Here is a 17,045-nt window from a genome sequence, read left to right as displayed (position 1 = left end):
TGAGTGTCAAGGTTTGCTGCTAGTCAACAAATTAGTGAAGGTTAAAATACACACCTTGAATACAAATCAGATGCAAACTATGCACTAATCCCAAACTGAAGCACATGGATGCAGCTAGCCATACATGAATGCAGCTAGCCATATGTATACTTACGTTTGTTTTCGTACAGCAGAAGACATTGGCAGTGCTTTCAGACAGAGGCTGCACCCAAATTAACTACCTACATTGATGTGCAGAGCACGAAAAACGGGCAAATTACACAACTTGCATTCAAAACAGGTACAGCAAAGGAGGGCTTTAGTTTCAGCAAAAATAATATGTGCACAAATTATTCCCTAATAAACTCTTCCATGGTGGTGATGTGCCCTCTCAGAAGAGACCTAACCACTAACCTAACAGTAAAAACATAATTCTTACCTGGTGCTGCTATTCATAAATGGTGTACACATTTTTCTTTTTTCCCCAAAAAAGAAAACAATTGACAGTGCTTCTTGGCTGCAAATGAAATTAAACCAACAGAGGTGTGCAGATCCCCCAGGGGCTAAAATACACACCTTTAATACATTTCAGATGCAAATTATGCACTAATCCCTAATCTAAAAATTTGAATGCGAACTGAAGCACATGGATGCAGCTAGCCATAAGTATACTTACGTTTGTTTTGTACAGTAGAAGACATTGGCAGCACTTCCAGACAGAGGCTAACTACCTGCATAGATGTGCAAAGCTCAAAAAATGGGCAAATTACACCACTTGCTTTCAATACAGGTACAGCAAAGGAGGGAGTTAGCTTCAGCAAAAATATGTGCACAAATTTATTCCCTACTAGACTCTTCCATGGCGGTGATGTGCCCTCACAGAAGAGACCTAACCACTAGCCTAACAGTAAAAACATAATTCTCACCTGGTGCTGCTAGTCATAAATGGTATACACAAACCACCTGTTTCCATTTGCGTATCTTTAACTTTAGCTGCCTATCTCTTTCTAGGTCTTCCAATTGGTCTTCATCCATCCATACTCCTTGTAAATATTCTTGTAGGGATAATGTTCTTACATTCCATGATCCAATTGTGAATTCCATATTCTGTTACCTAAGTCGACTGCTGTTAATCCCTATTGGTTTACAATTCTACTCTGAAGGTTTCCTAAAAATTTGGTTTTTATGGGAACAGGTTGTTAGCCTATTGCCCAACCCCAAGACTTGGAGGACCAGGGTATCCTATTTAGTATGGCACATCACCTTTAACCTGTCCGGCTAGGTAGACCCTACCAGTGGTGTAGCTACAAACCTCAGGGGCCCCAATGCATAATTTGGACCCGCCCCCTCACCCTACATTAAAAAGCCAAGAGTAGCTGCCTCCATTATAAGTAGCCAGGAATAGGTACCTCAGTATAGATAGTCAGGAATAAGTACCTCAGTATATAGATAGCCAGGATTAGATGCCTCAGTATAGATAGCCAGCAATAGGTACCTCAGTATAGATAGCCAGGGATAAATGCCTCAGTATAGTTAGTCAGAAATGGGTATTTCAGTATGGATAGCCAGGATTAGATGCCTCAGTATAGGTAGCCAGGATTAGATGCCTCAGTATAGATCGTCAAGATTAGATGCCTAAGTATAGATAGTCAGGAATAGGTACTTCAGTATAGAAAGCCAGGGATAGATGCCTCAGTATTTATAGCCAGGATTAGATGCCTCAGTACAGATAGTCAGGAATAGATCCCTCAGAATAGATAGCCAGGATTAGATGCCTCAGTATAGATAGTCAGGAATAGGTGCCTCAGTATAGATAGCCAGGATTAGATTCCTCAGTATAGGTAGTCAGGATTAGATGCCTCAGTATAGGTAGCCAGGCAGAGGGGGAATGCAGCAGCGCAAACCAGCAGCCATCAGCCATCAGATAGACACTTTGCCCATGATCCACACGCTGGAACTACAAACTTCTTCCTGTTCTTGCATTCCATCTCACAGTAACAGCGCCCCCAAATGGGCACTCTTAGTGTGAGGTGGAACATAGGACAGGAAGAAGTTTGTAGCTGCAGCGCGTGGATCGTGGGCGAAGTGAGTATCTGATGACCCCCTCAGTGGCAGAAGGTAGGAGGGGACGAGCTGGCCCACAGGCAACTGCTGTGACCGTGGCCCCTACGCACCTGGACCCTACCAGCAGCTAAGCTACCACCGGCATAGCTCTCAGGTTCACTTGTTCACGCAGGAAGCGGGAAAAAAGGGCGCATGCTGCTAGTGGACAAAAAGGGCGCCGCCATTCACTCTCATAATAAATAGCGTTTAATGGGCGCCGAGCAGGAAAAAAGGGCGCAGGACATAAATAACGTTTACAAACGGCGCCAGGAGATTTTTAATGATTTATAAGTGTGCTTGTGGTGATTTACGTTTATAAAATGCACCCGTGCCGAATAACGTTTATAAAAATACTAAACATATTTATCTTATTTAACTAATTAAAACATTATTTAAAGTTTTATCCCTTACTGTTTGTAAAACATTATTCACAAAATAAAGCGATCAGTACGTAACGTAAATTACAAAATATTTTTTGCATCCACAATTAGTAAAACATTATTATCCACATAATAAAGGGGGGTCTTAGGTTTAGGCACCACCAGGGGGGTCTTAGGTTTAGGCACCAACAGGGGGTCTAGGGGTTAGGGGTAGGTACAGGGAGGGTTACTTAGGCACCAACAGGGGGGGTCTTAGGTTTAGGCACCAACAGGGGGGTCTTAGGTTTAGGCACCAACAGGGGGTCTTAGGTTTAGGCACCAACAGGGGGGTCTTAGGTTTAGGCACCAACAGGGGGGTCTTAGGTTTAGGCACCAACAGGGGGGTCTTAGGTTTAGGCACCAACAGGGGGGTCTTAGGTTTAGGCACCAACAGGGGGGTCTAGGGGTTAGGGATAGGTACAGGGAGGGTTCTGTGTAAGAGTACGCTTAGGTATAGTTTTAGTAAAATTTTAGTAATAATTACTAATGTTTTACAACACTTATTACGAATGTAGTTATATTTATATCATCGTTATAAAGAATATTTTCAGATTTTGTTATAAGAACAAACCGTAAATGAAGGTTATTCACAATAATATAGAATTATAACAATTAAACATATATTATTGTTTTTTTCATTAACGTAATTATAAGTTTAACTTTAGAAACAGGGAAGATTAACGTTTTCACAATTTCCGACTTCATAAACATTATTTAATGATTTATAATTTTGTTAAACCTTATTTGTAAACGAAATATAGCACACTATTTTTATAAACCCTTAATGATTAATTATTATTTAGAGTTTACACCCCGCGCCCTTTTTGTCCGGGCGCCCTTTTTGTACGTACGCGTTCACGCAAGCCCCAGCACTGTGACCAAGTAAGATACCTTCAGTGGGGGCAATTTGCACTTACTGTCAATTTTGGAGATTCTTAGCTAAATTCTGATTGAAACGAAAAGATCATTTTTACTAACATATCCACAACCCACAGGTTGGTTAAGTCCACTCACAATGAACCTGTTTATACAAACAACATATGCATTCATAAATAATAAAGTAACACATTGGTGTGCCACAAGTCTACAAAATAATGATGAAACAATATATAGGATGAGCAATGATCATACATAATATGATCATTCAACCTGAATGCAAAAAAAATTATAAACTATCAAACCATCAAAATGAAATGTCTTGTAAGATTTGCCCAAACTCTGTCAACAGGTCATGCTCATGGCCCTCAAGCCCCATTAGGTACAATAATGTCACATCATTCTATGATAACCAATCAGTCTCCAAGTATAGAGGCTAAAACATGTATATCCACTTGTCTGTACTTAAATAGCCAACATAATTGCAATAGGGTGTAAAAAGTGCATTGGTGATCCTAGCAGTAAAATCTCAGGTGCATGACCGACCTTTAAAGTCTCTGAAAGGTGATCATGATTCAAACTCTAGTCCTGATTGTAACTGCCCAAATAATCAGCTGCATCACATTGGCAACACCATTTATTTCTAAAGTTTATTTTTTTTTTAAATCCTTTTTCACTTTGTAGCTATTATTAGCATGGCCATCCCTATGGAGGGGTGAAGAGGGTAGTGAAATGCCACACTCCTCTCCTTCCTGCTCCCAGCTTGCATCATGCTGTCATATCATACACGCACATACATGAAAGCCAAAAGAAACGTGTTTCAAAAAGCTTCATTGATAAGTAAAATTAAAAATCTTGAATTCCTCCATAAACTTAACGTGACTAATGAGAAAGCAGACTAACTTTCTACAATGAGGAGGCAATTAGAATCCTAATTGGATGCACATTACATGATTGCACGGGACGGGTTGAGGAAGATATCTTTTGAATCTATAGGTAAAAGTGGACATTTACTCGCTCAGTTTCTTCATCCGAGAGCTAGAAATACTTTTGTAACCGCAATCCATACCATGAATGGAAATTTGACTCAGAGCCCCAAATAAATCACCTACTCCTTCAGAGAGTTTTACTCTGTTATACAATATTAAACATAGTTCCACAAACTTCTCTGAGGAAATTCATCAGAAGATAGATATTCATGTAAGCAGGATGGCTTTACCTCAGATCAATGAAGAGTCTAAACAAATATTGGACAAGCCATTTACTTAAGATGAAATATTGTTAGCTTTTAAAACAGGTTAATGTCCTGGCCCTGAGGGGTTGTCCATACAGCTCTATAAACCTCCTCACTGTCCCTTAGTTAAAAGCATTTAGCTCTATTTCTCCATCATGCCCCTTCCCCAAACAGACTCTGGAAACATTATATCTCTATTATTAACAAAACCTGGCAGGCTGTGTGAGCTACAGGCCCAGTTCATTTATCAATAATGATCCTTATTGAAATTATTTATAGCTCTCAGGCTATAACCCCTTTTGCCGAACTTCATATTAGGGGACCAGGTAGGTTTTATACCAGGGAAGAAAAAATGAATACAATAAGAACTACTGTGTAAATGTTATAGCACATGTTCACTGACACTCTATTCCAGCATATCTTTTAAGTGTTAATGCCGAGAAGGCAATTCACAGGGTGGAATATTATCATATACTTTTGATGGTATCCAAGGACACAGTGTAAAAAATGTGCCAGGAGATAGGTATGATCATAGATGGGCAATGGCAGTTAGGACCGGAAACTAAGAAGCATAGTCACAAACTCACAGACTTTTACTGTTCATGTTTGAGTAAAGGTCAAATTCATCCCCTAAAAGAGTCATCTGGTATGGATTGTTTGAAAAGGTAAACTACACTGAGCATTGCTTTTTATAGTCTTGTTTTTTAGTCCCCTAAATTTTCCTAGTGGTTTTGGGTCACCGCAAGCTGCTTGGATATTCAGTTGTTCTGGTCCAAGCCCTGTCCCATAGAGCCACATCAACCCCTGCCATGCACTGAGGAGGACCATCATGGTAACCCACAGTTACCCACTTAAAGCTGAGTTATCAAAATACCTTCTGTAAAGGTAAATTCTGTTAAGGTAAATTACACCGGACTGTTTGGTAAGACTTTAGCAAGTCAGAAGGCCTTCTTTGGTTGAGCTAGGGTTGAATTGGTAGCAAGTTTGTTAATATAGAAAACATCAGTTTTACAGTACTCAATCTACAGATTATATTTGAAAAATGTTTTAGCACGCTATCCATTCATTTACCTCCTACTGATCAAACATTTGTTTATCAATCGTTAATTCACATCTAATTCCTAGTCTTATCTCCGGAGAAAGATCTTAAGTAACGTTGGCCCATTTAGCGTCTGCTACAAGCACCAGTTTTCCTGTTGACCCAAGACCTGTGGCTGACAAGGGAACTCCCAAAATTATCCCATTTAGTGTGGATTATTATTATTATTATTTTTTTGTATAGCGCCAACATCTTCCATAGCACTGTACATAGTACAAAACAAATGTTGGGGAGCATAGATACATGAGAAGTTCAAAGCTCTGTACAATCAGGACATCCAGCAATACAAGTGCAAATATATATGTTGTTGATGTGTGGTTTGAGACATCACTAATACTGGTACACATTCATATGATAGCTTACAGCAGAAAAGGAAACACTAGAAGAAGGTCCTGGCTCTTACAGGCTTACAATGTAGAGGGTAGTTGGGTGGAGACACTAGGGAAGGAGTTAGCGGATGAGGCAGTAAGCCTCCACTATGACTTACAGCAAATTATAGGCTTGCCTAAAAGGTGTATTGTGAGAGTATGTTTGAAGGTTTCCAAGCTTGGAGGATGAAGGACAGGCTGTGAGATAGCTTCAAAAGAGAAGTGATGCTCGTGAGAAGTCCTGGATACAGGAGTGAGAAGAGAAAACCAAGCTAGAGGACAAGAGAGTCTCTTGGGAGGCATCTCACACGTGTATGACGCATGTTTTTGAAGCTTGTGAAATGTTCCTTGGAAGAACTGCTACAGCTGTTCACCGCAAACAATGGGGCGTGCTTTTCAAGTTTCATATTAAAATTCAATGGAGAGGCTTCACACTGTTTCAGTGATGCTCCAGGCTGATGTTATATAAAGGAATAAAAGCACATGTCTAATATATGTTTAAGGCAGAATTACATTGTAGTACAACATACAATAAAAACTGTCTCCAAAATATTTATTGTCCATTTAACTATCTGCCTTGCCTTTAGCCCAAAGAAATATCACAATTACCTATAAATCCCAATATATTTAGTGCTGGCAGCTGCCATATAAATCTTTATGCCATTACCTGGTCATAGGTGAGTTTGAAAATAAAAAGAAACTCTTGTTTTGGATCAATGCAGCTGTCAGAATCAGTCACCTCTAAGAGTCCTCCTTCTTTTAACAAGTAAACACAAGCTTATTTTGTGTTCTTTATTCACCACCAGAAAGACACTAGCAGCACAGCACAATTTTGTGAGCATGGTCCTGTCCTAACGCTACAGACAAAGTGAAAGTGCAGGTTTTATTAACTTTTTTCAAGATTCTGATTTTAAACATTACAATAAAGTCCTGTTATCTGGAACTCAGACAACTGGAAGTCTCAACAAACCGGCATGCCCAAGGGTATAACAGGGACAGTGCTTTCGGGATTTTTGAGGGTGTTTGTAAGGCATCTCTTACCTCCTCCCGATGACCCCGCACAGCCCCCCGCAGGTCAGATGACACCATACACAGAGAACACCGGAAAGCTAGGAGCTACAGGAAGGCTAGAAGACACCTCCCGGAGGCTCGGCAAGTATTTTATTGTGCCCAAAAGCGGAGGGGGGGGGGGGGTTGTGGGGAGGCGGAGTTTTGTGCCTTCTTCGACCGGTAGCTAGCGGGAGGCACATGTATTCAGCATCAGGCGATCCGCGCCAGTCCCAGATACTGGGGACTTTGCTGTATAATGGTGAAGCTAATCTATTGGTGCAACAGAGGGTTGTAATTCTGGGGTGTAATTCTGCATCACCAGGGAAATGCAAGGTGCATTTTTAAGCCTTCAAGTCTTGAAGTCTCCTCAAAGCCTATGGGGACATACGTAGCCTAGAGGAATAGATTACAGATTGCACTAGTAGGAACTGTTGTGCAGATTATTGATCAGAGCACATTTAGTGGTTAATGTGTCATGTTATAGTTATAAACACATACTTTTTAACAATATTTTTTTCCTCTCCACACGAGACAGTTAGTAAGATCATGTTACAGCTAATTATCTACTAAAATAAGTGTCTGTTTTAATTGAAACTGTTCTATCATATTTTGAAGTTAGCGGAAGCAATTTTTCTCTGCAAAATAAATTTCTTCCACTCTAAATACAGTTGTAAAAAGAGCATGTCTGAGGATAAAAGAAAAATAAATACATTGTAATAAGAGCTTATGTGACCATTATTCTACACCTACAATATCTGTTTTGAAAATGTAATAGAGCGTCCAATGTCACATCAGGAAAGGACGTGTGTATTTTACCTCCGCATAGGTTCCCACTCTCCAGTATGCAGGCATAAAAGGCAGTGTTGACCTGCGTCCTTGAAATTTGATGAGATACTTGCTGCAGGACTGATATAAAACACAATCACTCCAACACATTTCCATCTCCCATCTTATCTCTTTCATTCAGCTGCCCCTGAGCCTGCATACCCCCTACCCTGATTGTTTAGAAATGAAAATCAGTGTGTAGGAGACTTTTTCTTTTTCAAATATATATTTCTTTTCAAGATGGGTGGAGGCAGGAGCAAGCCTGAGCATTGATATCGGACATTACCTGCTGACTTGGAAAGCTGAGCTGTTGAAATACTACCTTGCTGGAAGATTGCCAACGTCTGCACGCAGATTTTTCAAACTGTGAGCATCTGGCATTGTTTAAAAGCCTTGGTTCTCCAGTGGTGTCAGGGTTATAGTTTTTGAAGGAAGAAAGAGAAAGAGAAAACAGAGGACCTGGAAATTTGCACCATCTTTGGAAAGTGACATTTTTCTGTGCAGTTCTTTGTCGAGTTCTCAGTGCTGTCCATACTAGCTGCCTTATGCAGCTGGTGGATTTGAATTTGTACGTGAGATTGTCTCCCTCAGCTATTATGGACACAGATGCCTGCAAGACATAGTTCATAATTCTGAATCTAGTTTAATATAAACATATCTGTGCATGTTTAATTGTTTCACTAAAAAGGTTGGTCTATTTTAGTCCCCTATACTTTCCTAGTGGTTCTGGGTCACCATGATCTGTTTAGGTATTCTGTTGTGCTGGTCCAAGCCCTATCCCATAGCCATATCAATCCCTGCCATGCACTGGTGATGGCCAGAAAGTCAGTCAGTCAGGTTGTCTGCAAGTTGGGTTGATGTGGTTCTGTAAAATTTATGAGCTATGGGGCTTGATTCACAAAACAGTGCTAACTGTTAGCACGGCCATTTTCGCGCGCATTTTCGCATTGCGCGCGATCGCGAATTTTTGCGCTAAATGATAACATTTTCGCGCGCAAACGCGAATTTTACCGCGAAATCGATATAGTTTTCGCGCGAAAATTCGCATTTGCGCGCGAAAACTTTATCGTTTAACGCGAAAATTCGTGATCGCGCGCAATGCAAGAATTCACGCGAAAACGGGCGTGCTAACAGTTAGCACTCTTTTGTGAATCAAGCCCATAGACTTGCTATATACCAGCAGTTCTGGATGTGAGCCTGGCTTCAGGGGTGTAAAGAGATAATATGTATATTCGGTAGCAATGCATTGTGGGAAACCACAGTCGCTCACTTAAAGCTGAATTATCACAAATACTTTCTATTTTAAAGAGAAACTCCGACCAAAAATTTAACTTTATCCCAATCAGTAGCTGATACCCCCTTTTACATGAGAAATAGATTCCTTTTCACAAACAGACCATCAGGGGGCGCTATATGACTGACATTGTGGTGAAACTCCTCCCACAAGAAACCCCTCCCACAAGAAAAGTTCATACTTTTTGTCTGTCTGTGAACCTTGTTGAATTGTGGAAAATAGCTGTTTCAGTTGTTTCCAACTGCCAAAAACCATGCAGTAGCTACATCACCTTGCCAACACTAAAATGTTCACTAGAGTTAGAAGGCAAAATACAAAAAAGGTTGAATGCTCTATGTAGTACTCTTTTTATTTGCAATAACAGTAATTGTTATAGGACTTGTTTTTGGAGTGCAACTGTCTTTGTCAGACTTTTGGAACCAGTTATACATTGTAAAACAGGAACATTCAAATATAAGGCAGCAGGTCTAGATATTGTATTTGGATTGGCATGTGTACCAGTTCACAACTGTCAATCTATTGGCATAACTTTAAATCACATGAAAAAGGAGGATACTGTGCACCTGTCTCTTAAGCAGTTCCAGAATTTATTCTGTTCCTCAGCCAAAAGTATACAGTATTGACATATACAAAAGACGTCGTCAAACCTGTGTGTTGGAAGTTGTTGCGGTGAAGGAGGGAGAGGTGACCAGGGGAAGATTGGACGGCACTACAGCCGTTTCACGCCGCTCGGGCGCTTGCTCACATGCGTGTCCGTGAAGAGCTGGCGCCGGAGGACTTCCTGTATAGGACCTTCAAGCCACGCCTCCAGCGCCGTCTCATTGGTGCAGAGTGACAATGGGGAAAGGTCGGGGGTGAGGGGGCAGAGCTTCGCCGTCCAGCGGCGAGGGACCTATGTCAGTGTAAGGAATCAAGTAATAGTAAAGTAAAGTAAAGGAATAACTTTAAATCATGTTGCCCCCAGTGATACTTTTGTCCCCTCACATTTTTCCTTCCCCCTTTCTCTCTTGTTGGTGCCCCCTGTGGCCAGGAGGACTATCTGCTAGAGGTCATAGTGGTTATATAATATAGCAAGTGCAGCTACCATGATCCATCCATCCATCTCCTAACAAATGTGAATACTTGGAACTGTAGTAGAGCTGGCATTGACTAGCAATTGGACATGAAAGTCTATCCTTCATACACACTTAGCTAATTATGCTATGTTAATCTATAATGTCTTGGATAACACAAATGATGAATATAAACAACTTGCTATAACCCTGTACCTTTTTTTTGTTGTCTCAGTTATATTGCCTCCACTGTCTCACCCAGACTGACCTTTTCCTTCTGCCAGCGACATCACATTCCAATTGATAATTGTCATGCTTCTATTTTCATTGACATTCAGAATAGCTGGTATAAGAAGGACCTATTTGCATCACATTGATTGTTGAAGGAACAGTGCCAAGAAAACATTGCATCCGTTTAATATTGTGGCCTTGAACTAGCTGTTAGTGCCAAGCTTTGACTTCACGACAAGATCTTTTACCACTTTGTCTAATAGGTTATACTGATATGAAGCTGTTTGTGCTATTCTTATTTTCCATCATCTTGTGATTTATTTATCTAATAAAGTTGGAAATTGATTTCTATTTTTCATTTAAACTTGGAATTAAGATCCATCAAAAATGCCAAGAAACCTATAAACAGTAAACTTTTGGAACAGATGTCCCCATCTAAGTGTATGTGTCACGTCTAGATCTACACACTGAGTCACACGCAGTGCGAAATACGTACATAATAAAGGCATGAATGCATACATTATATATGTGCATAATTTAAAAGATCATGTGATGGAAGCAAACTAATATGCAGAACATAAATATTTTGCTCAAGCAATAAGCATATTAAGTTACCTATATTTATAGGCATATAGTATGTAACAAAGCAAAAGTGTGTGCGGCACTATAAATATATGAGAAACAGTGAGAAAAGTGTGAAAAGTCTCACCACATCCTTCAGCTTGTGTCGCTGTTCTGGTCGCTGTCCATGTTGCTCCGTCATGTAGAGGAAGAAAGACATATGTATGCATTGAACAAAAAAGCAGAGAGAGAGCACCATTCATGGTAATTGCAGCTTTATTGTGGATAGACACTAATGCATCAGCATTTTCTTGTTCAAAGGACTTGAATGTGAGACCTAGCGTCCAGGTAGGACACGAAACGGCCAATGTCCAGTCCCTTTTGTGCCCACGTACCCACCTCCTCTCCCACATCCGCATCTTTATGATGCACTATATATACCCCAGTGAATGAAACGGCATGGATTATCACATTGCCTGCTGATGCATTAGTGTCTGTCCACAATAAAGCTGCAATTTCACCACAGATGGTGCCTGCTCACTGCCTCTTTGTTCAACCCATTTATAGGCATACTTTTTCCTTATTGTTACAATTATTATTTGCTTATTATTTACTTGTGCTCTATATGCCTTATTTTACATTTTCAATTACCTTTCCCTGAACTCATAGGGCGTCCATCTGCAAATTCGCCATGGCAAGGAGGCAACATGATCATTTTCCCACATTATCTCTCCTACGTTTTATTTTTTAATGTTTGTTGGTTTGTTCATTTTAAAAAAAGAACACTATAAGAACCCATCAAAAATTAGGCAGAGTGTACACACAAACATTTTTTAGGTAGCATATCCCTAAAACTCATAAATAGGCAGAATTCCCAAAGCATAACTTGCCCCAAAACACACTCTGCATCACCCAAGTTAATGAGACAGCTTCGGTGTACGGAATGGTTGTGTCCTGCCTGGCCTCCTGCCTGGTCTGCTGCACATAGGAGATCTCAAAACAGGGCTAATTCATTTTTAGAAAAGTGCAAGGCATTCAGGGCAAAGGGCCCCGAATTTCAAGCCCTAACAATGCCAGTGCATGGTACCCTTCAGTATCAAGCTGTTGTTTAGGGATGAGTGATATTGTCACTAGCAAGCTTGCCAGATTTTCTTTGAACTTCTGACCATTCTGTTTTTTTTTTCCAAAACAGTGTTGTCAATTTGCATTGAAGTCAGTGGCACCGAGCCACTGACTTTTGCAGTGATTTGCAAAGCCCTCATCCATGATATTATTACCAATAATCGTAATTACTGGTAATTGTAATTGCAGAGCAATTAAGGTTGAGGTGTGGCCAGCATAGAAGAAACATCTGAAAAGGTTTTCTGAAACACACTCTCTCCAGGCACTTCAAAGGGGCACCTGTGCAGTAGAGCGTACCCAATCAGGTTCAGCTATTTCTGCTAGAGCCTGAGAGGGAAGATGGTACTGCACCTGCCCTGGATTGCAAAGTTAAATATTGCCACCTGCTGCTGTCAGGAGGAAGGGGAAAGACGCCTTAGGATCCAGAGGCTTCCCCCTCCCCCAGGGGCTCTTTTTTTCTTATAGGTTCTCTTTAAAGGAAACACAAAATAAACCTTGGACAAAAAAAAGCTGCTTACCTAGGTAGAGAGTAGCCTATGGATCCTCCAGAAGCATTCGGTGTTGTCCTTGCCCCTACTGCCACGGCCCGGGACCCTCTTGAAGATCAAGACTGCGCTCCTCTTCATGCATAGGCACGGCTGTGCTGCACCTGCACAGAACTGCACAGGCGAAGTAACGCCGTGCTTGTGCATGAATAGGAGAGCGGTCACAATCAGAAATCTGACAAGCTCTTGATGGATTTCTTTTGGGGGTCCATACCCTGCACCAGTGGGGGCCAGGAGGACGTGAGAAGCCTCTACAAGGTTCAGATGCTTTCTTTTTCTTATGCAAGTATCTATTTTTTTTTATTCATCTAAGTTACACTTTAAAGAGACTCTGAAGCCACTTAAAAAATGGCTTTTTACCTTTTATTTATGTTAGGCATGTTTGCCCCTGTTAAAACGCCGCTATCCCACGGCAGAACGAGCATTTTTTACCCCACAAATCCCCTATGCAAAATCCATGACTTTCTTGGTCGTGGATTTTGCTGCCCAGGGAGGCAAAGCTTTTGGCTGCAGCTTTGCCTCCATGCGCGTCAATTAGCGCATATCTCTGCCTCTCCCCCGCCCCACTCAATGAAGGAAGACTGAGAGGGGTGGGGAGAGGCGGCGATCCGCACTGATGGACGCGTGTAGAGGCAGAGCTGCCGCCACAAGCTCTGCCTCTCACGGACGCATTCCCCGCAATGTGCCCCAGGGGATATGGGGGGTAAAAACCGCTTGTTTTGCCGTGGGATAGTGGCGTTTTAACAAGGGCAAACATGCCTAACATAAATAAAAGGTAAAACGCCGTTTTTACTTTGGCTTCAGACTCTCTTTAAGATTCTGTGATCTTTATGGGAAAATGATAAAAGTAATAAAAAGATAAACATTGCCTTGAATAACACAACATGTGGAGTATATTTCTATATTCTGCTTTACCTGCCTAAAATTTCACTTATAGCAAAAATAATTTCTCTGTAGACAGATGTACTTATGTGATCCTTGTGGTTTCTTCACCATTCTACTGTGGAAGAAAGGGCACTGACATTGTGCTATTACCGACCGCTGGCATGTTACTGAAGCAGACAAACTGCATGAGACTCAGGTCTGATAACAGGGACTCAGTGTAATATTCAAGTGTGAATCCTTCTTCTTTATAAAGAGTTTTTTTTTTCTGCAAAATTACGTTTTAATTTTATGTGCAGAACAGTATTGGGTAGATAGTGGGGGTTAATGCAATATTTGTATTATTGTGCCCAGAGTTGGGAATGAGCTCTTGCTATGAATAAGAATTCTGTACTTTCAGCACCAAGAAGGACGAGCGATATGCATGCAAATATTATGCAGAATTCTAAAGAAAATAAGAGCTACGAATAATTTAAGAGAATTCCATTTGATGACCTTTATCTTTCAGAGTTGTCAGAGACAAGGTAGTTTCTTTAAATGATTTTAACACCCCCACAACAATATAACAAGGTCACCTTGTAGAGTGTAGCATGAAAAACACTGCTACAATAAGAAACAGCAGCATGTGCAATTTTATTTCTCTAAGCACAGACTGACTTTTTCAAGATCAACCTTCCCAATACAGCATGGATGAATTCATTTTTTATTCTGTTCTTACATTGTACTGCACATACAGGAAATTATTCATATAGGCTTTATCCCTATATAATTTTAAGACTTTATAGAATTAAACTATTATTGATACAGTATATATTGCATATCTGTATGCAAGCCAAATTATAGTGTTAAGTGTGGTTTTAATTTTAACGTACTCCTGAAGTAAAAAATGAAAGTAAAATTAACTATAACACTCAGTCCCCATGATGTCCTCTATTTTTATACCAGGAAACTACAATTCTCAGAAAAATCATAAAGCCCCCCCCCCCCCCCCGTGCAATGCTCTCCCCTGGTTGTCCAACCTCTTATGCAGAAAGCCCTGATGCCCCCCTTGTGCCATGCCCCCCCCCCATGTGATGACCGCCCATCCAACCTCCGATGCCCCCTCTTGGTGCATCTGTGGATGGCAGCTTAGTGTGGGCGTTAGCTTAGCTGTGCATCCAAGCATACTTATATAACCTTTGATTAGTTATATACTGTAGATGAGTGGGGGCAATCAAATACATTTTGCAGGAAGTTCCTCATCTTGAGTTGTGCTTGCACTGGGCAGCCACAGGCATGAACACATGCATTTTTACCATGCATGCACAAGTTCAGGAAACCACAAATGCCCAGTAGAAGGAGACACTTCTGCACATCTTTTTTGCTTTGTGCATAGGTTGGTCCTTTTTCTGGGCATGTACAGTTTAGTAAAAATGTGCTTCTTCATGCTAAGGGAGTGCAGCTGAAGATAGGGCTCTAATCCAAACAACTGAGTCTATAGTACAACACTTTGATAAGTGCCCCAGCAAATGTACACTGTACACATACAACCAACAAGAAAAGATCATTTGCATGGAGATCATAATAAATCAGCTACAAATAGCCACTTGCAAATTGAATACAACATTTTTTATTAATGCACCAGTAACAAAAATACTAAAAACACTTAAAAATGACATAAAGAGACATAGGGAGCATTTACACACTTAACATCAATCACAGATTTGAGATGCATAAATCCAAAAGTAATCACTGAATCCAGGACTAGATATACCAGCAAGCAATCAAAACAATGTGCCTGTCAATATGTATCAAAAAGCCACTGCACAATTCCCCATTGTAATCTATGGTGCATAAGAATATATCCCCAATTCAAATAAGTACGCTATCAGGCATCCAGTAGATAATGCATCGGTATGTCGACCTCTCGTTTAATGAACATTATTAAAGATGGACAAATGCCAGTTAGTGCTACGGGACAGTGACCAAGAGGAAGTATTAATGAGTGATTACCTGTTCAAGGAGTTTGCATGTTCTCCCTGTGTCTGTGTGGGTTTCCTCCGGGTACTCTGGTTTCCTCCCACATCCCCCAAAACATGCAAATAAGTTAATTGGCTTCCCCTAAATTGGCACTAGACTATGATACATACACCACACAATATAGACAAATGACTATGGTAGTGACTAGATTATTGACCCTTTGAGGGAAAGTTGGTGACAAGACAATATACTCTGTACAGTGCTGCGTAATATGTTGGCACAATATAAATACTTAAATAAATAAAAATAAATGTGGAGAGTAGCCAGACACTGGTGCTTTCAATAAATTAGTCACCCCCAAAATACCAGTAATAGTAATGATAAAAACAACAATAAAAAAGGTTTACTAGGTTATTTTCATGATCCTATACTACATATACAGTATATCTATGAAGGTCATTCAGGTGGGGCAAAAGACAAAATCCACCCTGATAAGGTTTAGAAGCCAAAATGAACCAAAATATTCTCCAGTGATGTATGAAATAGTCCATAGTAGGAGAGCACCAACTAAAAGTATAAGGAGTTGACATCATACAGTAAATCATGTCTACTATGCGCATAACAATTTTAGACCTTTTTTTTCCCTCTGTCACATTCATCCAGATGTAACAGCATGTGTCAGTGCAATCTTATTGTCTGAAAGGGCTTTAAATGAACATATGCAGTCACAGCATGAGCAAACTGATATAAATAACAAAGAGCAGATAGGAAAAAATACCATGCCCTTTGGGAGAACACCACACTGTGTTTCCATTGTCAAGAATGACAAAGCTTGAAATGTTCCAATTAATATGTGCCACTGGGAATCCGCTGCCACATTCCATGCCGCCTGATGGGGATAAGGTCAAAAAAGTGCAAATCTCCATGCAGAAATTCCCAACAGAAAAATATGCTGATTTAGCTTCATATGAGGGCCTGGATGCAGCTTTGTGGGGATTCTTTGGCTTTTGTACCGCATAATTATTCATGACCTTTTACCCTGATATAACAACAGTAGAGTTTTGCTTCCTTTTGAAGGACCTTAAAAGATGACTTATAGACATTGGGTTTCCAACATATACTACGCATTATGCACTATTGTAGTCACTGATATAGTCACCACAATTAACCATTAAAGAAAAGTTTTAGACAATGGCTTATTTTCATTAACTGCTACCTAGTGATAATAATAATAAATCCGAAAGTGTCAGCTGGTATTTTTAGATATTCAGTAAGAAACCTAGGCCCATATGCAATTCACTTTTTCTCCTGAGTTTTCTCCTAGGAGATAATTTTTCAACTTCGATTTAAAATAACTTTTTAGCACTTCACAATGGAAAAAGTACCAAGAAGTAGGTGAAAAAGTACTATCAAAATTATTTTGAGTATTTTTTTGCTTGTTGGTGG

General features: G+C 40.3%; 1 long non-coding RNA gene across 1 annotated transcript in view; it reads right to left on the bottom strand.

Annotated features, from left to right (window-relative positions):
- The window catches only part of LOC137544368 (uncharacterized), a 111,317-nt gene that overhangs the window by 68,617 nt on the left and 25,655 nt on the right, over window positions 1–17,045 (bottom strand). The gene's annotated exons all lie outside the window — the stretch shown is intronic.

The sequence above is a fragment of the Hyperolius riggenbachi genome, chromosome 2 (assembly GCF_040937935.1).
Source record: "Hyperolius riggenbachi isolate aHypRig1 chromosome 2, aHypRig1.pri, whole genome shotgun sequence".
In the NCBI taxonomy this organism is placed as follows: domain Eukaryota; kingdom Metazoa; phylum Chordata; class Amphibia; order Anura; family Hyperoliidae; genus Hyperolius; species Hyperolius riggenbachi.
Note: the sequence above shows the minus strand (reverse complement) of the source record. Positions and strands in the feature narration are given on the sequence as shown.